Source organism: Ovis aries, chromosome 26 (genome assembly GCF_016772045.2).
Source record: "Ovis aries strain OAR_USU_Benz2616 breed Rambouillet chromosome 26, ARS-UI_Ramb_v3.0, whole genome shotgun sequence".
Classification (NCBI taxonomy): Eukaryota; Metazoa; Chordata; class Mammalia; order Artiodactyla; family Bovidae; genus Ovis; species Ovis aries.
The window spans coordinates 37,681,777-37,708,716 of NC_056079.1; the positions used below are offsets into that span (position 1 = coordinate 37,681,777).

The window sequence follows — 26,940 nt, forward strand, 5'->3', positions numbered from 1 at the left end:
GGGTGTGCGGAGACGTGCCGAAGGGTGACGGACTCACCGGCTAACGTACTAACCGGCTAACGTCCGGCTCTGGAGGGCTGGTGATGGAGCGCCCAGGCGGTTTGGAGGAAGAAGGGAAAACCCGAGGCAGAAGGAGAAGGTGGGGGTCAGCGCCTCCTCCCCACCCGGTGGTTCTCAGGTGGTCAGGAGGCACCTCATCTCCTCCCCTCCCTGCCCCATCCCCTCTCCTCTCCTCCCCCGTCCCCATCCCCTTCCCCGCCCCTCCCCATCCCTTCCCCAACCCCTGCCCGACCCTACCCCCGCCCCCGCTCCATTCCCTCCCTTCCCCTCCCCTGCCTCTCTCCCCATCACCCTCCATCCCATCCCCTCCCCATTCACCCCCGCCCCGCCCCCTCCCCCGCCCCCATTCAGTCCCTTCCCCACCCCTCCCCTCCCCCACCTCTCCTCCGTCCCTCCCCCTCCCCTCCCCTCCCCTCCCCTCCCCTCCCCTGCCTCTCTCCCCATCACCCTCCGTCCCATCCCCTCCCCTCTCGCCCCCTCCCCCGCCCCCATTCCGTCCCTCCCCCACCCCACTCCCCCCCGTCCCCTCCCCTCCCCTCCCCCGCGCCTCTCTCGTCGGCTCCGGGCTCCTTCTCCGCGCCCGGGCCCTCCGGACGCGGGCCATCTCCGAGAGATGGAGCGGCGGGTCCCGCGGCGCGCGCTGGGGCGGGGCTCCGGGCGCGACTCCCGGCGAGGCGCCCCTGCAGCGGCGGGTTAGCTTCCGCCGGCCACCGACCCCCCTCGCTGCGGCCGCGGCCGTCACCGTCACCGCCACCGTCACCGCCGTCTCCTTCGCCCGGCGCCGCACCGTTGCCCGCGGGGCGCGTTCCTAACCTCCTTCGCCTTTTCTCCCGCGGCCCCCAGGCTTTTACCTGCGTCCCAACGACTCCTACCCAAATGGAAGTGCCCGCTTCCAGTTCTAGGTCCGCCCCCGCCCCCCGCTGCGTCCTGCTTCCGTCGCAGTCAGCAGGGGGGACGCTGCAGAGCCACCCCGGCGTGAAATCCACGGAGACCCCCGCACCGCCACCACCACGTGAGAACACGCAGAGCTGGCGGCGGCGCGGAGGGGCGCCCAGCGCTGACCTTAAGGAAGCTTGCATACACGGATCCACATCCTCCCCATCGATCGGGCCTGGTTGCTGGAGGGACTGTGGGTCAGTTCAGTTCAGTTCAGTCGTGTCTGGCTCTTTGCGACCCCATGGACTGCAGCACGCCAAGCCTTCTTGTCCATCACCAACTCCCGGAGTTTACTCAAACTCATGTCCGTTGAGTCGGTGATGCCATCCAACCATCTCGACCTCTGTCATCCCCTTCTCCTCCCGCCTTCAATCTTTCCCAGCATCAGGGTCTTTTCAAATGAGTCAGTTCTTATCAGGTGGCCAAAGTATTGGAGTTTCAGCTTCAGCTTCAGTTCTTCCAGTGAATATTCAGGACTGATTTCCTTTAGGATGGGCTGGTTGGATCTCCTTGCAGTCCAAGGGACTCTCAAGAGTCTTCTCCAACACTACAATTCAAAAGAATCAATTCTTCTGTGCTCAGCTTTCTTTATGGCCCAATTCTCACATCCATACATGACCGCAGAAGAAACCATAGCTTTAACTAGATGGACCTTTGTGGTCAGAGTTCTATATTCACATAGTCTGGCCAGGATCCCTTTGTATACTGGCTCCTGGTCTCATCCGCTTCTGCTTCCTCTGACCACAGACAGACACACAGCTTCCCAAGTGGAAGCTGTTAGTGGAAGTTCTCAGTAAGCCCCTCTGTTCTAAATAAGGGACTTCCCAGGTGGTGCTGGTGGTAAAGAACCCACCGGTCAGTGCAGGAGATACCAGAGACTGGGCTCCCTTCATGGATTGAGAAGATCCCCTAGAGGAGGGCGTGGCAACCCACCCAGTGTTCTTGCCTGGAGAATTTCAGGAGCCTGGATGGCTATGATCCACAGGGTCACAAAGGGTTGGACACAACTGAAGTGACTTAGCTCGAATGCATACTAAATAAAGGTCAGCATTTTCCTATGAGAGAAAGCTTCAGGCTGTAGGCATATGCCCAGGGCTATGTCTCCTGGGCCTTCAGCTCTGTAATGCACATGGCAGCTGAACTCTCTGATTTTAAAACTGTGAACACAGCATCCCGCCGCCTCTAGTTCTGTTGCAGTGCAGACACCCAGAGGTTACAGAAATGTGTACTGTCCCTAGAGTCGTCATCTTCTCACAAACGTCAACTAAAAACCACACAACCAGGCTCCATGCTCCACGAGTGGACAAGGCAGGATGTGGTGGACGTTCTGTGGCCACCAGTTTGGTATGAATCAGATTCTGCATTCAGCGAGCCCGCCAGTGTCTTGTCTGCTATGGTCTGTTTCTGTGCCCGAGTCTTCCCCCCGGGGTGAGATGTGCGGATGTCCCTCCGCAGGGAGCTTTGGAGCATCTTGCGAAGCCCGCTGGCAGTGAGAGTGAACTTTTGTCCTGATCTGCTCGCTCCCTGTGTCTGGTTAACAGCCACTGAATGGTCAACTGCTGATTCACTGGATGCTCTTTAGTTCTGTCAGCTGTTTATTCATCTGTAACTTCCTGTTAAGATGCAGGGTGTGCTTTTTAAAGAAGCCTTGCACAGCATAAGTTTTATTTTGGGACTGGATGTGCTAATATATAAAGAGGATCTCCGGGAGTTATTTAGCCCCATGGGCTATTTTCTCTCAGCAAAATTTTGTGGGCACTCCCTGGGTGCCAGGCGTGGTTCAGGACAGCGGTGGTGCAGCAGTGAATGAGACTGTCTCAGCTTCCAGAAGCTTGCCATCCACTCCTGCGAGACGAGCATAAGTGTGAGTGCAGTGAAGTGTGGTACATGTGCAAGGGGTTTGGGGTGCAGAGCAGGGCTGGAAACTCCCAGGAAGCAAACTGAGGGAGTCCCCGCGGCAGAGGCCCTGGGAGGGAATTTAGCAACATTTCAGCTGTGGGTGATGGTAGTTTGCATAGTCGCTGAGTCGTTTCCAACTCTCGTGACCCCATGGGCTGTAGCCCGCCAGGCTCCTCTGTCCATGGGATTTCACCGGCAAGAATACCGCCGTGGGTTGCCATTTCCTTCTCCAGGGAACCTTCCTGACACAACCACTGAACCGCGGGTCTCCTGCATTGCAGGCGTATTCTTTACTGCTGAGCCAGCAGGGAAGCCTGGTGGTCACATGACAAAGATGTCACGTTTGCTGACAATGTGAGGGGAAGAGCTTGAACGTAGGAATGTTAATAGAGAGCTATTTAAGAGGCTGCTGCAGTGATTTAAGCAAGAGATAAGGGCCTAATTGAAGATGCCGTGGAGATCTGAGGATTTCTGCAGCAGGAGGGGATGGTGGGAGGAGAGGAAGGGTTTGAGGAGGCTTTTGTTTTGGATCCTCAGTTAATGGTGTTGCCATTGAGAAGAATGGAAGAGAATGAGAAGCCGGTGTACTGAGTGAGGGCGGTGGAGACAGGCTCACTCTCCAACCAGTTGCGATTTGACTAGAAATCCAACTTTGTAGTTTGAGAAAGAAGTTTGGGCTGGAAATGCAGATGTGAGCCACATCGAACAATTTGGAGTGTGATTCTCATGAGAACAGCTTGTGTTTTCTGTTTATGGTGCTTGACAAATGACCAGCACTTCAAAAGTATATGGTGTTTATTTTAAAATATAGTTTGGGGATAAAATGTAAGTGGATTCCAGATCACAGCTTTTTTTCTTTAATGATGTCAGCTTTTCTGGTAGGGGTTCAGCATACCAGGAGGAGAAGAGGGCAGTACAAACTGGACACAGTCTACAAAATGAACTTCAGGGTGTTAATGACATTGAAAGCGGTACTTGCCTTTTCGGGATTGCTAGTGGCTCAGTTGTGCAATCCTGTGGGCTGCCATCTGCCAGGTTTTTCTGTTCATGAATTCTCCAGTTAAGAAGACTGGAGTGGGTTGTCATTCCCTTCTCCAGGGGATCTTCCTGACCCAGGGATCGAACCCAGGTCTCCCACATTGTAGTCAGATTCTTTACCATCTGAGCCACCAGGGAAGCCCTTTTAGGATTAGAGAGTTAACCTTCACACTACAGCATTCCAAGATCAAATGCAATATACAGTTTTCCATAGTTCACCAGAATTTTTTTTTTTAATTTCAGGATTAGAGATTTAAAAAACACTCTGATGAACTATGGACAACTGTATATTGCATTTGATCTTGGAATGCTGTGGAGTGAAGGTGTTTCTAAAGGTACTGTACTAGTTCCTGGGAAGTTGGTAAAAATGTGTCCTTAACCATACAAAGTAGAATTTTAAAGCACAACTTTTACTAAAATTGTCCTTTATATCCAGGAATCTAGCTTAACCCTAAGCTTAACTCCAACCCTAACCTGTCGCCTTAACCCTAAGCCTAGTTCCAACCCCCAACCTGCGTGTCACAGTAACACTCACTCTGCCATGATTCTGCATCTATACTCTAAACCGAGTCCTCCCCCAAAGCAGAACTTTTACTCTGACGCTAACCACACCCCAGGTGTAACCTGAACCCTAAACCCAAATGCAGTGCTAACCCTTAACTCTAACCTAAACCCCATTTCTTGTGACTAGCCCTAAGCTTTATGCTAGGCCTGGCCTTTTCAGGGGTGGACCTATTAGGGGAAACTGTGCTTAGGTCTCTAGATAATCAAAGCTGAGGAATGAATCTCAGACTGGATGAGTAATTTACAAGCAGATCATCAGTGAACCATCTTTCGTGATTAGGTTCCCTGACCTTTCTGATAAACATATCCACGTTCTGGGTCTGGTTCCTGGATGTCTCCAGGACTTCCTTGCCTGTATTCTCTGATTTCACTAAGTGCTTTACTAAATAAGGGTTACTGCGAAAATGCAGTGAAAGTCTCTGAGAGGCAAGATCCAAAATGAGAGTACATTTCCACAGACTCACAAAGGTGGATACTACCCTTGACCTGTGTCTTCTAGGACTCCCCAAAGCGTAAGGCTTTCCTACTCCAAAAGACTGACAGAAGGCTGGGAGGCTAAGTCCCATGTGACGCGAATCCAGCTGGAACTCGAGGATTAGGCCAGCAGTCTGACAAGGACGTGCTGTGTTGGACTCTGAGGGTTATGGAGGTGAGGCAAGAGACCGCATGGAATTCACTTTACAGGGAAGCTGAGGGAAAGTGATCACCATACATGAAACAGTGAGAGAGTCTGACGGGACAGGATGTAATCAGTGCTAGTCTGGGTGGTGCAGACCTGGATACTGAACTGGTTCAGAGTGTGGATGGTGGTGGTTTTTCAGATGCTAAGTTGTGTCCAACTCTTGTGACCCCACGGACTGCAGCATGCCAGGCTTCCTTCCCTGTCCTTCATCTCCTGGACTTTGCCCAAGTTCATGTCCATTGCATCGGTGATGCCATCTAACCATCTCATCCTCTATCACCCTCTTCTGCCTTCAATCTTTGCCAGCATCCAGGTATTTTCCAGTGAGTCATCTGTTTGTATTGCTGCTGCTAAGTCGCCTCAGTCGTGTCCGACTCTGTGCGACCCCATAGATGGCAGCCCACAGGCTCCCCCATCCCTGGGATTCTCCAGGCAAGAACACTGGAGTGGGTTGCCATTTCCTTCTCCAATGCATGAAAAGGAAAAGTGAAAGTGAAGTCGCTCAGTCATGTCCGACTCTTAGCGACCCCATGGACTGCAGCCCACCAGGCTCCTCTGCCCATGGGATTTTCCAGGCAAGAGCACTGGAGTGGGGTGCCATTGCCTTCTCCCAGGTGGCCAAAATATTGAAGCTTCCAGCTCCCATTTGCATAGCACATAGCTGCTCACTAAACTTTTATGACACACATTCCATCCTTCTTAGGACTCTGGGAAGTTGACAAAAGGCAGGTATTAGTATAACAGTTTACCTTTACATATGCAGAAACGACTCAGAAAAGTTGACTCCCCCTGCCCCAAATCTCTCAGCAAAATTGGCAGAACAAAGCTTTGAACTCAAGTTGGCCAACTTCAAATCCAATGGGATGCTCACTCTATTTCATGGAGTAAATGAGACCTGAGCTGGTCCTTAGAAGACCAAGTAGAGTTCGAAGAGAAGAGGGGAAAGAAGAATATTCTGCTTGGGCTACAGAGTTCAAGGAGGTAGCAGGAAGCCAGGAGTGGGGTGGGGAGCAGATAAGGAAGTGGGCAGTGAATGAGGAAGACTGGAAGGGAAAGTGGGCTTTGGGAGCTGGGCAGTGTTCTTGTTTCATTCAGGGCTTCACTAAGGAGTCCATGAGTCTAGTTGGGTGAGTGGCTTAAAGGAAGACCCATCTGGCGGTGTGTGTGTGTGTGGGGGGGGGGCGGTTAGAACAATGGGGTCCAGCGGCGGGAAGCCCATTGGAGGGACTCTGGGGTGTGGCTACAAGGAAGGGGTTGGAACCGGGTGGCAAGTGCTGGTATAGAATGAAAACAAGTGGGTTTAAAAAAAGACAGTTCAAAAGGACAGATTTACTGTTAGAGCATGAGATAAGGAGAAAGCGGGGAAAAATCAGATTCTGCATTTCAGACAACTAGTTATGTGGCCTCAGGCAAGTGACAGAATCTGTCTGGGCCCCTCAGCTGACGGAAGTGTGAAGGCAGCTCTCACCTCACAGGGGACTGAGGCGTGTATGAACAGGGAAGGACTGGCTTGATGGCTTTTTGTTGTTGCTCTTGTTTCTAATGTTCATTTATTTGGCCAGTTCATTTATTTATTTTGCAAGTTGGGGCCCGCGGTATCTTTAGTTGCGGCACCTGGGTTCTAGTTCCCTGACCAGGGATGGAACCTGGGCCCCCTGCTTTGGGTACAGCGTCTTAGGCATTAGACCCCCAGGGAAGTCCCAATTGGTTGTTTTGACGAAGATAAAGAGGGAACAATTTTAAAATGATTAGAAAGACATTCTCAACAAGATCATTTAAAATAATGAAAAACTGGGAATATTGTAAGCGACTCTCATGGGGCAGAAATAAATTCCCTATGAGAACTGTGTTGAAATTAAAACCACATTTGAAGAATGTGGGGATGTAAATACTTACAAATATAAAGGTAGGTGGAGAAAGGAGGACACAACACTCTCCGAATCTTATGAAGAGTAAATACGTGTAGAGAAAAAGGACTGGGAGAAAACACTGAGAATGGTTATCCCTGGTTGATGGGCATGTGGTTGATTTGCACGATCATGTTTTGTACTTTGGACTTTCTGCAATATTCAAGTTTTGTACAATGAGCCTTATTACTTTTTTTTTTCTTTAGAAGGTAGTCTTTTAATTAATTTATTGATTAGGCTGCACCAGGTCTTCGTTGTAGCACGTGGGATCCAGGTCCCTGGCCAGGGATCAAACCTGGGCCCCTGCATCGGGAGTGCAGAGTCTTAGCCACTGGACCACCAGGGAAGGCCTCAGTGAGCCTTGTTACTTTTAAAGAGAAAAAAAATATTTAGGAAAGAAGAACAATAAATGAGTTCAACTACTACTGAAACCATGAAACTCGGACTTGAACCCACAGTCTTTTAAGTGAGATCTCACACAACTGGTCTTGGGACTTAATGAGGCTCAGGTCTTTGATGTCTCATCACAGAAAGAACTCAGTGAGACGCAAAGTGACAGATAAGAAGTGGATTTGTTAGCGAGAAGCACACTCCATAGAGAGAGTATGGACCATCTCAAAAGGTGAAAGGTCTGAAATATGGGGTGACTAGTTTTTATGGACAGAGTAATTTCACAGGCTAATGAGCAAGAGGATTATTCCAACGATTTGGGGGAAGGGATAGATTTCTAGGAATTGGGCCACTGCCCACCTTTTGATCTTTGATGGCTTCAGGACTTTCATGGCACCGTTGGGTGTCACTTAGCTTATGCTAACATATTGCAATGATGCTAATGTGTGAGGCTCAAGGTCCAGTGGAAGGCAACTCTTCCGCCATCTTGGACCTCGATGGTTCTAGCCCGTTGGGCCGTGTCATATGGCTATGCCATTCTCTTAAAGTTTGCGCCCTGCCTCTTCCCTCCTGCTTCACTGCTGTTTAAAATCTTTAGGGGGTGTTGTCTCCCTTATAATTGCTTCAAAAGAAAATAGCATAGAATATGTAGAGAAGGGGCAAGAAGTGGCATCCTTCTCTATCTGACTTAGAAAATATCAGTGAGTGGAATAAATCCTGGGACATGGCAGAGAGGGAGAGGTGACCTTCATAAGAAAAAGGGAATAGAAGGCTGGAGAAGAGAAAATACTGCAGAAACAGAGCAGGGAAATCATGCCTTCACAAAGAGGAAATCAGAGTTCCTCACTGTGAGGTAGTCTGAACTTTGGAAGCTGTTTACAGCTCAGATAAATACAAAAGCAGATAAGAATGTAATTAAGTCACAATTGCAAACAGTGCTTCATTGTACAGTATTTCATTAGGTTTCAAACCTCCAGGAGACATTTGCCAAAAGTCCTCTTGGTTTTCCACCAGGCCTGCAAAATGTTTTCAATGAACAACCTGCATTCAGGCATAAATAAGAACTGGCCATCCAGTGACATCATGAAACATGCGTTGAGAATGTTTTATGAATTTTCATGTAACTAAAATACTTCTAGGAAATACGACCATAAACATGCCCTGAGGAAAATAATAAGTAAAAACCAATAGGATAATTATCTTAGAATCTTGGTATCGATCCATGAAGATTGCTGGCTTTGTGCTTAGTAAACAGATAATGAGGCTTTACCATTGATGCTTGTGGTAAAGAACCTGCCTGCCAATGCAGGAGACGGAGAATCAGGTTTGATCCTTGGGCTGGGAAGATTCCTTGGAGGAGGACACGGCAACCCACTCCAGTATTCTTGCCTGAAGAATCCCAAGGACAGAGGAGCCTGGTGGGCTACAGGCCACCAGATTACACAGAGTAAGACAGGACTGAAGTGACTGAGCACGTGCTTGCGTGCGCGCGTGCGCGCGCACACACACACACACACACACACACACACACAAAGATAATGTAACATGACAGGGCTACTGACTGGAGGCAACATGAGGGGTAAAATGGTCATTGATGCCAAGTCTTCTGCTAAGTGTGCGGCCTCACATGACCTTGTACTAGCGCTTAAATGGAAAACCACAGGAATCATCTTTAACAGGTAAGTTTCCGACAAGCGGAGCCTTCGTTTGTTCTTATCTTTGAATTTATTTTCATTTACCTGTGTGTTGTTTTCCACCAAAGGCATGCTACGCAAAGTTCAGGGAATGCTCCTCAAATATTTCTTCTCCTGCCTACTATTCCACTGCCTTTGTCCCTTCAGCGTCTGTTGTGGATTTCACTCGACCTTATCACAGGTGACACGCTGGGCTCTGCCTGGTGGAGGGTCTGAGTTCTCTAAACACAAAGTTCCCCAAGCCCCAGGAAATGCCAGGTCTGAAAGGGTCGGGGGCAGCCTCTCTGGTTTTCTTTTGGATTAGCTTGTTACTAATTTCCTGGCTGTGCTCACATTTGTAAAAATGGCATAAAGGAAAATAAACGAACATAGTAAGGATTGGAAGAACCTGAGCTGCTCACTACCACTCACCATCTGCCTATATTTTATGTGGCAAATGGGCAAATCTGCTTTGGGGAGAGATGGAAGTTTTTTGTTTGTTTTTTTTCCCCCCCAGTTGTAAGATATTTTTCAAATAGAGGTTGTCAGAATAAACCCCGTTATATCTTTTGCTTATGGTATCACTGTAGAGAATATCAGAACATTAGGAAAACAAAAATTCACGTGTCAATACTGATTGTTTAAAAGTTAAACCTCATTAGAGTACGTTTACAACGTTAAAGTGTCTGCGAGGACGAAGGTAACACTGGGGAATAAGAACAGAAGAGGATAAGAACAGAATGGTGCTTTTGGAGTTTACAAAAGTGAAATAATTAGGCCTGAGATGGCTTTTCAGTTGGGGCCCTCTCATTCCGTATGTTCCCTTGAGTGACTGTCAGAATAAGCCACCAGTTTCCACACCGTGTATAATCAGTGTGACATCTGGGCTCCATCAGAGGCCACTGTTTCTCCAGCGTTAGCCAAACCAGCGCACTTCCTGTCGCTGGATTAATTGTCAGAGCCGCCGGGTCTGGTTACCCTCCGGCTGTTTTCCCTCGGCTGGCAGGAGTGCTCCTGCCCACACTTGCATGTCATTCTCGTTTTTGAAAAAGCTTACTCCTTTGACAAATACTCACAGGCAAAGCGCTGCGGGGTTACTGCAACTACTTGGGAAGCTTCTACTTCCTTTTGCGATCGATGACGCCTACTTTGCTTGACACATGTACGTTTGACACCGTTTCCTGCACAAGTAAACGGGAATTGTGTGGTTTTCATCGTGGCCTGCAGTGAAGAAGAGGAGAATGAGGGAGAAAGTCATTTGAAGACTTTGCAGAAAGAAGGGATTGGGGTTCCGGCCTGTCATGGAGCCACAGGGGTAAACCCAGTCATAATACCAGGCAGAGGAACTGGCTGAATTTTATGCATTAAGCGTCAGACACAACCTCAGAGCAAAGTGGAGCCTCTTCGAGGCGCTGGCCAGATGCAAGCCTGGTAAGTCAGTGCTTAGGATTGAAACTTTCCTGTGAGGCAAAACACCAGTGAGAACACGCTTTTAGGAAGGAACGTTTGAGCCTTTGAAAAGTTTTATCCTTTCTATAACTGTGACTGTGGGAAAATAAGAATCCTCACGTGTTGGGGCCTGTTATTTGGGGTGTTTTGCTGGGCTGCTTTGGGGTATGTTTTCCTTTGGAGGAAGAGGAGTCAGAAAGATATGTTTGGCTTTACCATCTAAATCTCTTCTAGCATAAAATCAAATTGCCAGAGACTTGGTGTTTGAGGATCTAGGCAAACTGATGACCTTGAATTATGCTTTTCTTTCAGTATGTTCTGAAATGTCAACCGATTGAATGTGTAGAGCTCCCATGAACATTCACTGAGGGAAGAGTTTATTGGAAAACTCAAGTCTATTGTGATTTAAGGAGCTCCAGTTCTATAAAAAAGAAAGCAAGAAAACTTTGCTTTTTGCCCTCTATTTAACAACGTCTTTATCATTGAAGAGATAAAACCATAACCAAAGCAGTTGATGACAAATACGTAAACAGCAAAAATGTTAGAATGAGATCATGTATTTCCAAAGAAAAGTTGAAGATGTAAATTTAAAAAAAAAAGCCAAGTAAAAAAGATAACTTTTTACTTTCTGCTTATCCATAACAAATTGCCTCTGTAATTGTCGTCCAAGATGGCCTTTATATGGTTCTTTGCCCTCATTAAGCGCGTGGGGGAAATAACTAAATGTGAAATCACTGCAGTTTATTAAATGTCAAAGAGGAACTTGTTAACCAGACAGATCAGATAACCAGCTGCTGTGCAGAGCAGTCGCCAGCCACGGGAAATGTCAGCGCTGCCTTTAAAGACAGCCGATGACTACACAAAATGCATAGCCCGTAAATAATTAGGAACAAAAAAAAAGATTGGAAAGCATGCCACTTGTGTTAACCTATGTGTTCCTGAGAAGAATAAGTATCAGAATGTGTCAGTAACACTGATTACATGTGGTTGAGTTAGAAACTGAGATGGTCAACTTGCGGCCTGATTCCACAGTCTCAGGCAGACACACGGGCAGGGTATGAGCAGAGCAGAGCAGTGGAATTCTGAAGACACATCTTGCAGGAGGGGAGGCTGTGGGATATGGGGGTATGAACTGAAAAGACAAGGGTCCCAGGAAGAGGTCTTTGTCATGAAATGGGACTTTCCCCTTCTTTGTCCTGGGGATTTCTCTTCCCTGAAATGGAGGCAGATGGCATCTGCTTTCTGGAAACTCTCTCTTTGTCTTTGGAACGGAAGAAATAAAATTCCATGGAAAGGATCCTGGACAAGTTAGGAAACCCTCAGAGGGCCCATGGAATCCTTTAAGAGGTCCGTCCTTAGCTGGACCTGAGAAGGCCCGTGACCCTCTTGCAACTTGGCTGAATTGCAGGCTGAAGAAGCACTGCTTTGAGCGAGGAGCGGGTTTGAGGGAAAGGACATGTGCAGTGGAGGAGAGACGCCGCCTTGAGGGCTGAGCTCATGCTGCCCCAGCACCACGCTCGGTATCTCAGGATATTTAGAAGAGCCACCCCCGTCCAAGACCCTTCCACTTTGTGTGTGTGTGTGTGGGGGGGGGGGGGGAGGGAGCTGTCTGTGTAGAGAGAGGGCAGAAAATGCTTCTTGCCCTGTGCAAGCAGAGACATGTGAGGCGCCTGTCACTAGGTCAGTCTCGGCCAAGTGGTGGTGGAGAGGGTCCGGACCATGGGAGACGCCAGGCTTTTGGAGGTAGCCCTGACCTTGATCCTGGAGGGCTGAGATGGAGATGGAGACTGGGAGCCAGAATCTAGAGCGTTACCAGGCTGTGCTTAGTTGCTCAGTCGTGTCTGACTCTTTGCAACCCCATGGACTATAGCCCACCAGGCGCTTCTGTCCATGGGGATTCTCTAGGCAAGAATACTGGAGTGGGTTGCCATGCCCTTCTCCAGGGGATCTTCCCCACCCAGGGATCGAACCCAGGTCTCCTGCATTACAGGCAGATTCTTTACCAGCTGAGTCACCAGGGAAGCCCTTCCTGAGCGTTAAGACCCCAGTAAGACGAGAGGTGCGTGGCTCTGAGGATCAAGGCAAGCAGAGAAGTAAAGCTGGTGACGAGTTCCGACAGAAGGGGCTGGTGGGAAGGAAGGGGTCGTAAGGGCTGGTCTGCTCATACTGTGTGTCTGGGGCCTGGGTGAGCTGGGCATGGCTATGGTGACCTGAAGGTGCTGTGGCACTCGGGCAAACGGGATAGAACCTCATGCGTGCCCGTGTGCTAAATCGCTTCAGTCACGTCAGACTCTTTGCCACACCATGGACTGCAGCCCGCCAGGCTCCTCTGTCCATGGGGATTTTCCAGGCGAGAGTACTGGAGAGGGTTGCCATGCCCTCCTCCAGGGGATCTTCCCAACCCAAGAGTCAAACCTGTGTCTCATGTCTGCTGCATTGGCAGCTGGGTTCTCTACCACTAGCGCCACCTGGGAGGCCCACAGAACCTCATATTATGGACTAAAGGTCACCCTAGGAAATCTTCTGTTCTGTCTCCCTCTTTTCACTCACATGAGTGGCACCCAGAGATGAATCCAGATTCCATAAGCAGTCATGGCAGAGCCCCACCAAAGCCTGCTGCCTCCTCGCCCCCACAGATGGTCAGCCTGTGCCGCGAGGCTCTCAAGACTCGTCTCAGTGTTCCTTTCCCCTCGTTTGTATCTGTCGCCCCAGCTGTGAGGGTGTGTGGCTAGCAGAGCACCCTCTCCTCTGTCCCCGCGAGGGTCCTGTGTCCCACCCTGTGCAGCAGGGCCCCCTCCCCCAGCAGAGGCGGGGAGGGGCTCACGACACTCACGACCCTTCCTTTCGGGATCCTTTGAGCTCCCGATCACTATCGCTCCTCTCAGCACTTTTTTGCTTGTTACCTGCTGTTGATTTCAGGGCCCCCGTCCGTGATCCTTGCTGTGCCCTGGCCCTCGGGTCCTCTCATTCCTGTTCCCTGTAATCCTGTCCTCCACGCTCGGCCAGCCGCTCTCCTCCCCGTCCTCACCTCCCCTGGCCTCCATCACCTGCCTCCCACTTCTCATCTCCATCCCTGTCGACCCGCCCAGCACATTGAGCCCAACAATGCTCTGATCCCAGTGGGACCTTCACTCCACGGACTCGGCCACCTGTTCTCCACCCCCATGCCCCATCTTCCCTCTTCGCCCAGTTAAAGTTCTGCCGCCAGTTGGTACAGTCACTGTCTTGGGGATACCCTGGCCCTCACCTGGGCGTCTCTTCTTCATTCTTCTCAGTCAGCAAGGCCACAGGTCCGCCCCCTCCCGCCCTCCCTGCCCTCATTTTCTCTGCTCCGCGACTGCACAGCTGAGTGTGGCTCCTGCACACTCTCATCACACCCTCTCACTCCGTGTTCATGACCAGCATCCCTGGGTGGGCCTCGAGGCTGCCTGGAGAACATCCTGTATATCCCTGGGGTCCATGCGCTCTCCTGCTGCCTACAGAGACCTGCCGTGCCCTTTTCTCTCTAGAACCCCCTGGCATCTTTCCCCCATGTTCAGTCTCAGCTGATGGCTTTGGGTCTGCTCACTGAGAAAGTGGGTCATCAGAAGGGACCATGCAGACCCCGTGCACACATCTGGTCAAGAAGCCGCTAACCCTGCATTCCTGCCCCTTTTCCAGGTGTCCAGGGTCCTGGGGCCAGCGGCCTCCCCGGGAACTAGCCCCATCAACATCACCATCACTTCTCAAGACCCGCCTCCAGCAGTCAAGCCCCTTCTCTACTGGGTCATTCCCACCGGAAAGCAAGCAAGCTTTGTTTCTCCCATCTTCAAAAAAACACAACCTTTAATCTATGTTATTTCTTCCCTCATTATTTTTCTGCCCTCTTTCATGAAGAAATTTCTCAAGAGTTTTCTCCACTTTCTCTCACCCCGTTCCCTCTTGAACCTGCTGTGATCAGACTTCACTCATCCACTTCCGCAAACCCCTCTGGACAATGTCAATAATAATACCTTCAGGCACGCCAGTCCCGTCTCCAAACTCATCTCAGCTGACTCGGTCGAACTCAGCCTCCTCCTGACGTTCCTCCTTCGCCTTAAACCATGAGTGCTCAGGGTTTCCTTCTGTCTCAATGGTAGCTCTCGGTCTCCTTAGCTGTTCCCTCCTGCCCCTACCTCTGTACCATGGAGCTCCCAGAGTGTTGGACCTCCTCTCCTACATGAAAGCTGTCTTTGGGTGATCTAACCCAGGCTCATGGCTTTAAATACCAGTCACATGGCAACAATTTCCCAATTTAACACCCATCTGGGACCATTTCCCTTGAACTTGAGACTCACAGCCAGCACCTACTCGGTACCTCACTTGGGTGCTATATCAGAGTCTCATCAGAAGGGCAGAACCACTACGAGTGATGGGAGCTATTGAAGCATCTGTGAAGAGCTGCTGGCTTTGCACCCGGGGTGGTGGTAGGGGAGCCCGTGGATGCTGTACCAGCGCTTGGGAAGAAGGGCAGAACCTGGAGTGGGAGCGAGCTGGACAAACTGCGGCCATGTCTGTCTCTCAGGGCCTCCAACCTGGACCGCAGGAGGGCCTGCTGAAGAGCTGCAGGCACCTGAGCCCCGTCGGCAGAGCAGGGAGGGGAGGGTGGTGGGGTGGGGAGGGGCTGCCTCCTGCCTGGGTGCCCGGTGTCCACGGTGCAGCAGGGCCCGTCCAGACCCCAGATGCTGCCTCATCTGCACCTGCCAGACTCAGCACAGACCGTCGGTGACCCACCCGGGAACCTGGGGAAGCGGTCCTGGGAAATGGGCTCCATCGCATTAATAGCTCGAGAGATGCAGCTCAGCGCCCTCGTCACCTCTAGTGACTCACACCACGCGCTCCAAGCTCTCCCCTTGAATCTTCTCCATCTACAGTCCTCCATGCTTCCAAAAGCCTCAGCGTCTTTCTTGACTCTTCTTTTTCTCTCCACCCCGCATACCATTTTCCAGGAAGTCTGGTCAGCTCTTGGAGAAGGCAATGCACCCCACTCCCGTGTTCTTGCCTGGAGAATTCCAGGGATGGGGGAGCTTGGTGGGCTGCCGTCTATGGGGTCGCACAGACTGAAGCAACTTAGCAGCAGCAGCTAGTCAACTCTGCCAGAATCTGACCCCTTGGTCCAAGTGCGGGGGTTTCCCACCTGGACCTCTGTAGGTGGGGGGTTGCTCTCTGCCCCGTCACAAACCCCCTCCCCCTGAATTTTCCACATGGCAGCCTGGGGGGCCGCTGTGAAGCTCAAGGCAGGCCCCACCACTCTGCCGCCCAAACTCTCCAAGTGCTCCTTGTCATTAGAGATTGTTCTCATTGTTGAGAACTGTTGTTCTCATTCTTGGTCATCCTCAATTGACTTTTTTTTTAAGCCTAGCTTAATTTTATGGGAATGATTAAAATTTCATGTCAGTTAAACAAATGCTGACTAGCAAATTCAGGCATTGTGTCTCACAGTTGTAAATTGGAGTGTGAGGCAGTCAGGTAACTTTAAATTACAGATGATGTATATTAAGTCAACCAACATCTCTTGTGTTCCAGAATACATTTCTAAAACTTTTTTTTTCAGCCACCATTCCTGAGGCTGTTTTATTTTGATTTAGTTTAGTTTAAATGTAGTAGAGGATTCGATTTTTTCTTACTTTTTGAACAGGGATCAAAATCTCTTCCAGCTCTCTCAGTCAGCCAGTTCAGTCGCTCAGTCATGTCTGACTCTTTGCGACCCCATGGCCCGCAGCACACCAGGCCTCCCTGTCCGTCACCAACTGCCGGAGTTCACTCAAACTCCTGTCCATCAAGTCAGTGATGCCATCCAACTATCTCATCCTCTGTCGTCCCCTTCTCCTCCTGCCTTCAGTTTTTCCCAGCATCAGGGTCTTTTCCAATGAGTCAGTTCTTCTCCAGCTTTCTAGTGCTATGTGATAATTAACTCTGAAACTTAGCATCTCAAAACAAAGGCTCTTGAGTAGCATTTCTCATGGGTTTTGTGAATCAGGAACTTGGAGTGGCTCAGCTGAGTAGCTCTGGCTGACACTGTCCGGTGGGGTCAGCAGTGTGTGGAATGTCTGGGGGCTGTCCATCATGCCATCTCTGCTTTTGACTGAGGAAGCTTGTGCTTTCTCATAGCATGGGTGTCTCAGACTTCTCCCAGGTGGCACAGGGCTCCAAAAGCTAGTGTCCTGAGAGGGAGAGACAGGAGGAAATTATGTTGCCTATGATGACCTTGCCTTGGAAGTCATCCTGTGTCACGCCTGCCATTCATTAAGACAGTAATCAAGTTCCACTCAGGTTCAAGGGGAGGAGATCGAGCCTCCATCTCTTGACTGGGAGGGCTAAAAAGTTCTGCAAGGGCATGTGCGGGTCAGGAGTGTCATAGTGGCCATTTTTGGAAAATACAAAATGCCACAGTTTGCCCTCTGGTTGCGGTCACCCACATGCCCTCCTTATGCAAAATGCATTCAGCCCCCGCCCCTCAGGACACCCCCAAATTTTGTGCAATAAGATATCAGGCTCAGGCTTGAGGTTCAGGATCAAGTTATTCAAATCAAGCCTAGGACTTCCTTGGAGGTCCAGTGGCTAAGACTCTGAGCTCCCGATACAGGGGACCTGTGGTCAGAGAACTAGATCCCGCATGCTGGAACTAAGCTGTTGCATGCCACAGCTAAAGATCCTGCTTGGTGCAACAAAGACCAAAGGTCCTGCACGCTGCCACGAAGACCCAGCAGGGCCAAACACATAAACAAGTACTTAAAAATTAATAAATCAAGCTTAGGTGCAGCTGAGACTTCTCAAGGGCATTTCTTCACACACAGTTCCTTGTATAACGTTCCTCTCAATCTTGCAGACTAGGCAGGACTTACCTGCCCTCTGCCTGTGCAGCTCACAGTCGTGGGGCAGCATGGGATAACCTCTGTAGATACTCCCACTTGAAAGGGGGGTCACAGGAGACGCACAGCCATTCTAAACCCTGCACATGCCGCTGGGTCCTTGATTAGCTCTCAGGCCCATGTCTCTAGAAGCAGCTCCTGACAGCTCTTTATTCTGCCCTCTAAGCCCGTAATTCCTCCCTGGGATTAAAGTGTAGTCATGTTTACAGCTGAGTGGTCTTCCCATCCTGCTTCTTGCTTGTGGGTCCAAAGGTCTTTTTATTTTACGTTTCTACCCTTTTCTCGCCCCGTTGATGTTATCTTCTGCTGCCACACTTTTCTTGAAAGCTTTGTGGGTTTCCTATGAATCCTACAGAGGTCTGTTTGGTAGGAAAATAGTAACATATATAAACAGAAAATTTCACAGAAAAAATTACAGATGGCCTTCAAATATATGAAGGAAAGCTTACCCTTGCTCAAAGTAAGAGAGATGCAGTTTGTAATTCAATAAGTCAGCAGGAGGGGGTTTCCACAGTGCTAGTCAAGTTTTCTATTTCTTCGTCAGTGTGCTAATCACAAGGGTATGCTCATTTCGTGAAAATTCACCATCTCCATGTTTCTGATAGCTACACCTTCTGTGTATACATTATACGTAAATAAGACAAACAAGCAAACTGCATGGAAATACCACATCTTACAGATAAGTAAATATCCCAAAGACAGACACTATATCCCGTAGAGAAGGCAGCGGGGAAACAGGCCTGCTTATCCGGTGCTGGTGGAGATGCCAACTGCTGACACCCCTGGGGTGTTTCACAATGTCTGGAAAAATTAGGTATGCCTTCTTCCTTTGATCTGGCAGCCCCATCTCTAGGAATGGATGTCAAAGATACGCTGGCATCATTACAAAATGACAGCATGTACATGGCTGCTTCTTGCTGCCTTATTTGAAATGGCAAGAGATGGTAAAAAATCCAGATGTTGGTCAGTAGGAGTTGGTTGCTGTTCCTTCCATACAAAGGGTCACCCTGTAGCTGCAAAAGGGATGCGAATGGTCTGTACACATCCCCCTGGAGGAACGGTACCCAGAACCCTGAGCTATGGAACAGTGTTGAAGAGAAAGACCTGGTAAAACAGTATATGGGTTCACCTAGAGTTTCAAAAAGAAACAAGTGAAGAATAAATAAAACTAATAAAAAAAAATGCTTACCTTTGGGGAGAGGGGGATTAGGGTGGAGGGAACCAAAATGAATCTTTTGGAAACATGCGATGTTTTACATAATTTTAAAATTTCAAAAGCACCTTTAAAACAAAACAAAAGGAAGCAAATGAACCCAAGAATCTTATAGCAAGTTTGTGAAATTTAGACTGAGGGGGAGTACAGTAAGTAGAACGTGGGTCATCCTAAATGGGGCACTTTGAGGGTGAAAAGGGGTGATTTTAATAATTATTCCCAGACAACAAGTGTCAGCTGGACTGACCTGGGCCCATCAGGACCCGTAAGTACCCTAGTCATGGTTGGATGCTCTCAGGAATTATTCTTATTTCTGTTAGTTGCGGTGATATCACCTAGAAATGCATGTTGAAGTGTTTACAGGCGACATGACCTAACATGTGGGATTTGCTTGCAAACATAGCTTCTCAAGGGCTTTCCAGGTGGCTCAGTGGTAAAGGATTCGCCTGCTAATGCAGAGTATTCAGGTTTAGTCTCTGGGCCCAGAAAAATCCCCTGGAGAAGGAAATGGCAGCCCACCCCAGTGTTCTTGCCTGGGGAGTCCCATGGACAGAGCAGCCTAGAGGGCTACAGTCCATGGGGTCACACAGAGTCAGACAGGCCTGAGCGTGGAGCACGATTGCTCCTCAGAGTGTGAGTGCCTCAGAGTCACCTGGAGAATGTGGGAAAACACGGAATACTAACCCTCACCACAAAGACTGATCCAGTGGGTCTGGCGTGGAAAATTGCATTTCCGCCAGAGTGCTGAATGAGCTGGTATTGCTGGGCTTTAGGCTCATTCTTCTTGTAGCAACACTGTAAAACATTTCAGTTCAGCTAGAGTGTAGGTCTCTCCACTAGGAACTCTATCTACACACACAAACACAGCAGCTGCTCATCCAGGCTGTCCCTGTGAGAGGAGGCGTGTGTGTGTCTATGTGTGTGTGTGAGAGTGTGTGTAAGTGAGTGTGAGAGTGTGTGTGAGTGTGAGTGTGTGTGTGTGTGTTAGTGGGGGAGGGCTGCGGTGAGATCACTGTCGAGGTCAGGCCACGAGTCCCATGGAGTTATTTTACCGTTCTCTCCGCCTTTGGATATGTTTGAGAATTTCCTTAATTATACATTTATGTATGTTTTTCAATTCAGGAGATCTGTGTCCAACTCAAAGGGAACCTCTTATGTTGCTTTGATTCCCTTATTCAGATCACACTGATTTTCATTATTATTATACGAATCATGTTTATACTGCTACCAAAGCAAAGTCCAATAAAAATGAAACACATTTGAAAAATTTACTCTAAATGCTATCATCTGTGATGCACATTTAATGATTTTACATACAATTGTGACTCAGTGAGATTAAAAAAAAAAAAAACTACAGCATTTGATCAGGCAGTGAACTTGAAAGTAGGTATAGAAAATCATCGTCTTATTTTTCTCCAGTGCAGAAGGTGCGCTTCTAATCACTCTCCTGTACTGCGTTGTCCAACTGTTCCTCCAGTTTCGCTTCCTTTTCTGACGCTGTGCCTCTTCTTGTCTCTTTTTTGTTCACCCTCTTCTGCTCCTTTGTCTTTTCCTTCATCCTTTCTGCCTTTCTAAAGTCATTTTAGATATTTTTTGGCTTTAGGTAAGGTCCTGTATCATTTGCAAAGTGATTAGGTTGTTTTGTATTTTTCCCTTAAAAACTGAATTGCTTTGAGATTCATATGCGGTCTTTGTAAAAAAAAGAAACCTTTTCACTTTGTATTGGAGTTATCGCTGATTCACAATATTGTGATAGTTTCAGGTGGACAGCAAAAAGACTCAGCCATACATACTCCTGTATCTGTTCTCTCCCAAACTGCCCTCCTACCCAGGCTGCCCCAGGACACTGAGCAGAGTTCCCTGTGCCATACAGCAGGTCCTTGTCGGCTACGTGAGGTCTTCAGTTGGCTTCTTTTAAAGCACCTGAGTAAGGCAGTAGCTCTTCATAGGAACAAACAAACAAGCACCGATGTGGTGACAGTCCGCACCTTCTGGCCTCTTAAGTGGTTTGGTCTCTCCCTACATATGCTCCTGGGAAGCCTGTGGTCCGACTGGAACATGGACTTTTGCACTAACTTCCGAAAGGCCCACTCAAGACAGGCTTCCCTGCCTGCTCCCTGAGTTCTGTGATCTAGTTCAGTAAGAGAAGATGCTGCAGCGTTTCACATATATATATATTTTTTACAAACTTCATGTTTTGCAGCAGTTACAAAAGAGCAGACTGTGACTCACACCATTTGGCTGGCGCCACGTGTACTTCAAGTGCACTCATGAGTGACGTGAACTCACCCGGTTCTTTGGGCTGAAATAGCCGCCAAAGCTGGCAATACAGATGCTGAGAGATCTGTGTAGGAGATGATGGCAAACATGAAGGCCCTCTAAAGCTCCAGGCAATCCTGGAGTGGATTACCGTGCCCTCCTCCAGGAGATCCTCCTGACCCAGGGATCAAACCTAGGTCTCCGCTGTCTCCTGAATTGGCAGGCGGATTCTCTATCACTAGTGCCACATGAGCAGCCCTATTAAATGTATATGGTATGTCAATTACATCTCAATGAAACTGCAAAAGTTAAAAAGAAATCTCTTAGGGTCTTTGGACTAAAAGCCGGAAGGTTAAGGAAGGGAATAGGGAATCATTCAATGCAACATACAATTTGGAAATAAGAAAGCAAGACATTCAAAAGGAGTTAGTAACTCCATTGCCAGGGCAACTCTTTTATGACGGAACAAAAGACATAGGAAAGTGCTCTCCTCCTTATGACTAGCAGAAGAGGAAAAAAAAGAAAGAAAAAACCATGGCTAGCTACAAGGAAGAGAACACTCAGGAAGGAAAATAACTGTCTCCTAGAATTTAGATTCCTGGGATAGTTAGGAAACAGATACTGTCCTCACAATTAGAATAAGGAAGTAATTAAAAGCATGACAGCTGAAACAATGAGCTTTCTTGGCAAGTGAGGTTGTTCTGTGTGTATAATGTGTCTTAGGTAATTTCTGACTTCAAGGAAAGGCTGAGTCTTATCCCAGCATCAGAAGTGTTGAACTTGAATTCTAGTTCACTTATTATACAAATATACCTGGATATTTGAGATATTCAAGTTTCTTTAAATCTTGCTCTGTATCAGCTCATGTTGGTTATGCCTGAGTTAGTGAACAGTTTTTCCTCTCTCAGTATATTTTTGGTAAAGAAGAATTGGCTGGCTTGTAATTGAGTGTATTACTTCTTAGCTAAGAAGTAAAGCCAGCTCACCTGTGGACCCAAACTTAAACACCGCTCTTTGCCTGATGGAAACATAAGCAGTGTTCTAGGCTAGTATTTATGTACTCAACTCTTCTGGGATAATGTACATTTTAGGCTTAACATTTTATAGAGGATAGTCACACGTGTTGTGTCAGTGTCTATAAGGTCAGCTGAATTTTTCCTTTCTTTTTTAAAAAAGATTTAATTGGGCTGTAGGTCTCAGCTGCAGCACGTCGGCTCTTTCCTTGCAGCGTGCCAGCTTCTCTCTAGGTGTGGGGCTTAGTTGCCCTGTCGCGTATGGGATCTTAGTTCCCGGACCAGGGGTCAAACCCACATCCCCTGCATTGGAAGGTGCATTCTTAATCACTGGGTCACCCAGGAAGTCCCTGAATATTTCCTATTTCTAATAAAGCCCTGGCTTCTGGGAGCTTGCTGTTTTCTGCATGGGGTGGAAAGTACCAGAAAGCTGTTACCTGGGGCTCTGCTGACACTATTTCCACGGACTCACAGACTGAGGTTGGCAGTGTTTTCCTCTTGCCTGGGCAGAAGCCAGGAATTAGTTCCTTGACAGAGCTGAACTGTGGCCCTGCACCTTCCGAGCCAAGCCTGCAGACCAGGGACACCCATGGTGAGGCTGTGACGAGGCTCCTCCTCGGCAGTTCTTGCTGAAAAAGTCCAGGAATGAAGACAATCACCACCTCGCCTGAGGGATGTCCCTTTGTCCCTGTGAGAGCAGCTGAGACAAACCCATCCTGCGTTCAGGCCGAAGGCCGCAGTCAGCCACAGTTTCTCTTCTAGAAAAAGTGGGGCTTGTGAATATCACTCTGCCACTGCCTGAGCAGCACCCTTCTCCTTGTGTTAAGCCCCATTTTACCAGGAAATGCAGTGACTGAAGGGAGACGTGTTAGATGAGAACCAGTTTCCATAGCATCTCTGGGGCTTGTTGGGTAAACTCCGTTTCCTCCTGTTCCTGTCCCCATGAGCAGGAGAAACCTGCTCCCTGGCCACTCAGAAGTTATCAATGAAAATAGTCAATAAACAATCAAGAACAGGACCAGAAAAGACTTTTACTTGCGCCAAACTGAGGGCTAGCCCAGAAGCCCACTTCCCGCAGTTGCTCAGTTTTATGTCTTGTCAGAACAAAGACCATTAAACAAGTCAGGGATACAGTTCTTCAATGTAAAACAAGACAAAAACAAGCAAAAAACCCCCCCCAAAACCCCCACAGACCAGCACATCACAGGGAGTCAGCATGGCCTTGGCACCTGGGAAGGGGGCCTTGGCACCAAAGGAGGAACAGCCCTGGTGTCCCGGGAGGAACCGCATTTAATTTTCGTTTTTAACGAGGGCATTCTTCACTTCTGCTCATGTGCCCTTTTCTTTAATAATTAAAACAGGTGTTCAGTGTACATCTGATAGGCTGCACACAGCCCATCTTAGTTAGCATAACAGTCGCGGTAACTCATGGACAAGCCAGAGTGATTTCCCATCTCTCAGCTCGTGGACATTTCTTTTTGCAGAAGCTGGGGGGCCTCTGTGTGCCTCCAGTTTCCTCTTGTCCACGCCCCCGTGGCCGGCTCACTCTCCCTCCTACTTTAGAGGAGAAGGGATTCTTCACGTCCCTCCAAAGCCGGCTGTTCTCATTCTTGCTAATGGTTGCTGCTGTCTCCCTCCGTTCCTGGGGCCGTGTTGCAGCCGCTCCCTGCTCTGCTTGTCTCTTCCATTTACTCCTCTCCACCCCCCACGCCTATAAACGTGCACACACACCCTCCTCACATAGGCCTTTCGGTTGCTTCCTTCCCACGTGTCCCCCTTGTTTCACTGAGGGGGTCTCTCCTATTGCTGCCCCCTCTCCTAGGCTGTGCTTCCTGACCGCTGGAGTCCTGGTTTCTGTCCTCACCACGTGATTGAACTGTCACAGCAGAGGTCATCTGTGACCTCAAATCCAATGTCCTCCTAAGCGGTCACCTTCCTGTGTCCCTCGACAGCCCTCTTTTCTCAAACCTCCCCCGACACCTCCCATCCCGGGGTTCATGGAGCTGCCCTTCCTCGACCTCTCTGCTCCCAACCAGGCATCACCACGGTTCTTTTTCTCATCAGGGCTGGGGCGATGGGCTGGTCACAGGCTCCTGCTGTGTCCCCAGCACTGACACGCCCAGGCATCGTCATCCCTTGGTTCTATTCCTCTCTTCTTCCCGGGGGATGGTAGAGCCGAGAAGCCTTCCGAATATCTGACACTCACATTCAGAAGCTGCCACTTTTGTGTCCCTGCCTTGCCCTCATGAAGGAAGGAAGTCGCTGTTGGTGAGAACGGCCTGGGTTGTTCTCTGCCCTGCACTGGCTATTGACGAGAGTCAGAACAAAAGGCTGTTTTATGAGGGTGTGTTAAAAATCAGGTCGGCTCTTGCTTCTGGCCCTTTGGTTTCTGGAAATGAACACACAGTACCGCCGTGTCCACCTGCCTGGGTGCATCCCGGCTCCCGTGGGGCTGAGGTCCACACTCCTTCCTGCATGAAACAGTTTTGAGGCACGAGTGCATATTTTCACTTGGGAACAGTGGTCCTTACTACAAGGCACAGGACACCCCTTCACACGGCGTTGAGAACTGTCCAGAGGGCCTCCTGCTGCAGCCCTTCTGTGGGCCTGGGGATGGTCTCCGGAAGGCCAGGGCTGTAGCATCGGGCTGCTCATGCTGCGGGTCCTGGGTGGGGTCTGTCGTTACTTGCTCATTTCTCATTTCAGAAAACCTTCCTTCCTCTTCTACTCCCCCCCCACCCCCCGACTTTCTGCCCTTACTCCCTTCTTGCTCATGGGCTATTTTATTGGAAAATGCAAATAACCCCTAAAAAATTGCACTTTTCATCTCTCTTCTGAAGAACAGAGGACACAGTTGTACAAAAGCTGAAGTAAAAGTAGCAAAAAAGCGTGAAGTGAGATGTGATCTTTGTGCTTCCCCTGAGGGAGAAGGAAGCAGAGACCCTATGAGGGAGGCGCTGGGATCCCAAGGCCCTTCCTGCCCTTGACATTTCCAGGTAACCGGAGGCAGTGCACCTGGCCCCCCAGGGAGGTGGCCTAGAGTTTCAGAGCCTCAAGACTCAATCATGGGGCACTGGCCCCACGTCTTTGTGAAGTTTATTTCCAGCACTTGTTAAAACCCAGATGTACTAGTTTTTGAAGGAAGTAAAAATATTGATTTTGTCCATCTCCAAACAGTCCCTTATGTTCGTACCACCTTCCCTGATAGCTTAGATGCTAAAGAATCTGCCTGCAATGCAGCAGACCTGGGTTCAATCCCTGGGTCGGGAAGATCCCCTGGAGAAGGGAATGGCAGCCCACTCCGGTACTCTTGCCTGGAGGATCCCAAGGACAAAGGAGCCTGGTGGGCAACAGTCCATGGCGTTGCAAAGAGTTGGACACGACTGAGTGACTGACACTCTCACTTTCAAATAGTCTTTTGGTTTTCTTTCTTTTTTGTTTTTGGATTAATTTTTAGAAGGGTGTGAACACCTGATAATTTTCCGTGGAGCACTTGTCCACAGTCACACTGTGAGGCTGGAAAGGTTTATCAGAAGACTTACCCTTTTGTTTACCTTATCTTCCACTTTTACATATTCTAGACAGTTTCAAAGGTTTAGGTGGCATAAAACGTGGCTTTAACTCAAAATGGGGGTGACCTGGAGGGGAAGAGGCTGATGATACGTCACACCGTTATTCTTCTTGCAGTCTCCCAAATATCCCAGCCATTTTTATCCAAACAAAAAACTGCAGAATTCCCTGCCAGTCCACTGGTTAGGACTGAAGAATTGATGCTTTCAAACTGTGGTGCTATCGAAGACTCTTAAGAGTCCCTTGGACAGCAAGAAGATCAAACCAGTCGATCCTAGAGGAAATCAACCCTGAATATTCATTGGAAGGATTCCTGCTGAAGCTCCAATACTTTGGCCACCTGACACGAAGAGCCAACACATTAGAAAAGACCCTGATGTTGGGAAAGATCGAAGGCAAGAGAAGGGGGCGATAGACGGTGAGATGGTTGGATGGCATCACTGACTTAATGAACATGAGTTTAAGCAAGCTCTGGGAGACAGTGAAGGACAGAGAAGCCTGGCGTGCTACAGTCCGTGGGATCGCAAAGAACTGGACACAACTGAGTGATTAAACAACCACCACCATCACCACCGTGGTTAGAATTCGGTGCTTTCACTGTAAAGGGCCTGAGTTTGATCCGTGGTCAGGGAACTAAGATTCCACAAGCCATGAAGCCCGCCAAAACAAAAACAAAAACCTTTGGTTTGTTCCTGTGTTGAGTTTTGCTTCACGTTTCCTTTTGGAGTCAGGGCCCTCACCAGTCACCGCTCGGGACAACAAAGTGCCGCCCAGCATCTGAAACTTCAGGACACCCATCCTTTAGGATAATCCACATCATCGGCAACTCAGCTGCAAATGTATTTTGGGGGATCTAATGTCTCTGCAGAAGCTGAAAGGCAAACCGCAGGAAATCCATGGTTTCAGAATTCCATGTTCAGGGGAGTGAGTCCAGGATTTATGTTTTAGATACAAGTGGACACAGATAGTCACAAAATTCTCTCTCTTGCTGAATAGCTGGCATTCCGTGGTTTCCCTTTGCTTACTTTATAATGGTGTCACGGCAGTCTGTAACAAACAGTGACAAGGTTTTCCTTAAACTCTGCCTTCTGTCAGGGTCTGCTGGGGGGCTTGCATGCAGATGGTGGGCTGCACCTCCAGGGCATCCGAATCAGGGGTCCTGGGGACTCCCGGGAATCTGCGTTCCTCACTTGTTCCAGTTCCCAGGGTGGTACTGATGCTGCTTGTAGGGAGACTGCTTTGAGAACCACTGCTTGAATTACCGTGTTACAGTGTGATAATTCCCCACTCCAGCACTCTTGCCTGGAAACTCCCATGGATGGAGGTGCCTGGTGGGCTGCATTCCATGGGGTCGCACAGAGTCAGACATGACTGAAGCGACTTAGCAGTAGCAGCAG

General features: G+C 49.0%; 1 protein-coding gene, 1 long non-coding RNA gene and 1 other non-coding gene across 5 annotated transcripts in view; 1 reads left to right on the forward strand and 2 right to left on the reverse strand.

Moving 5' to 3' along the window:
• Positions 1-26,940, reverse strand: part of LOC121818043 (uncharacterized) — a 124,984-nt gene that overhangs the window by 16,199 nt on the left and 81,845 nt on the right. Inside the window, exons 1-2 of one of the 3 annotated variants that reach the window (XR_009598644.1) lie at positions 1,123-2,523; positions 38-77 (exon numbers count right to left, since the gene is read on the reverse strand). This is a non-coding gene — a long non-coding RNA (uncharacterized LOC121818043). Of the gene's footprint in view, positions 1-37; positions 78-1,122; positions 2,524-26,940 lie in introns of those variants that run through there. The other 2 variants (XR_009598643.1, XR_006058149.2) reach the window with 2 other exon arrangements.
• On the reverse strand, positions 7,361-7,432 carry TRNAG-CCC (transfer RNA glycine (anticodon CCC)). Its single transcript has one exon. It is a non-coding gene; the product is annotated as a tRNA-Gly (tRNA).
• Positions 10,126-26,940, forward strand: part of PSD3 (pleckstrin and Sec7 domain containing 3) — a 590,582-nt gene continuing 573,767 nt past the window's right edge. Inside the window, exon 1 of the mRNA XM_042241260.2 lies at positions 10,126-10,580. The gene's annotated coding sequence lies outside the window, so the exon portion shown is untranslated. The remainder of the gene's footprint in view (positions 10,581-26,940) is intronic.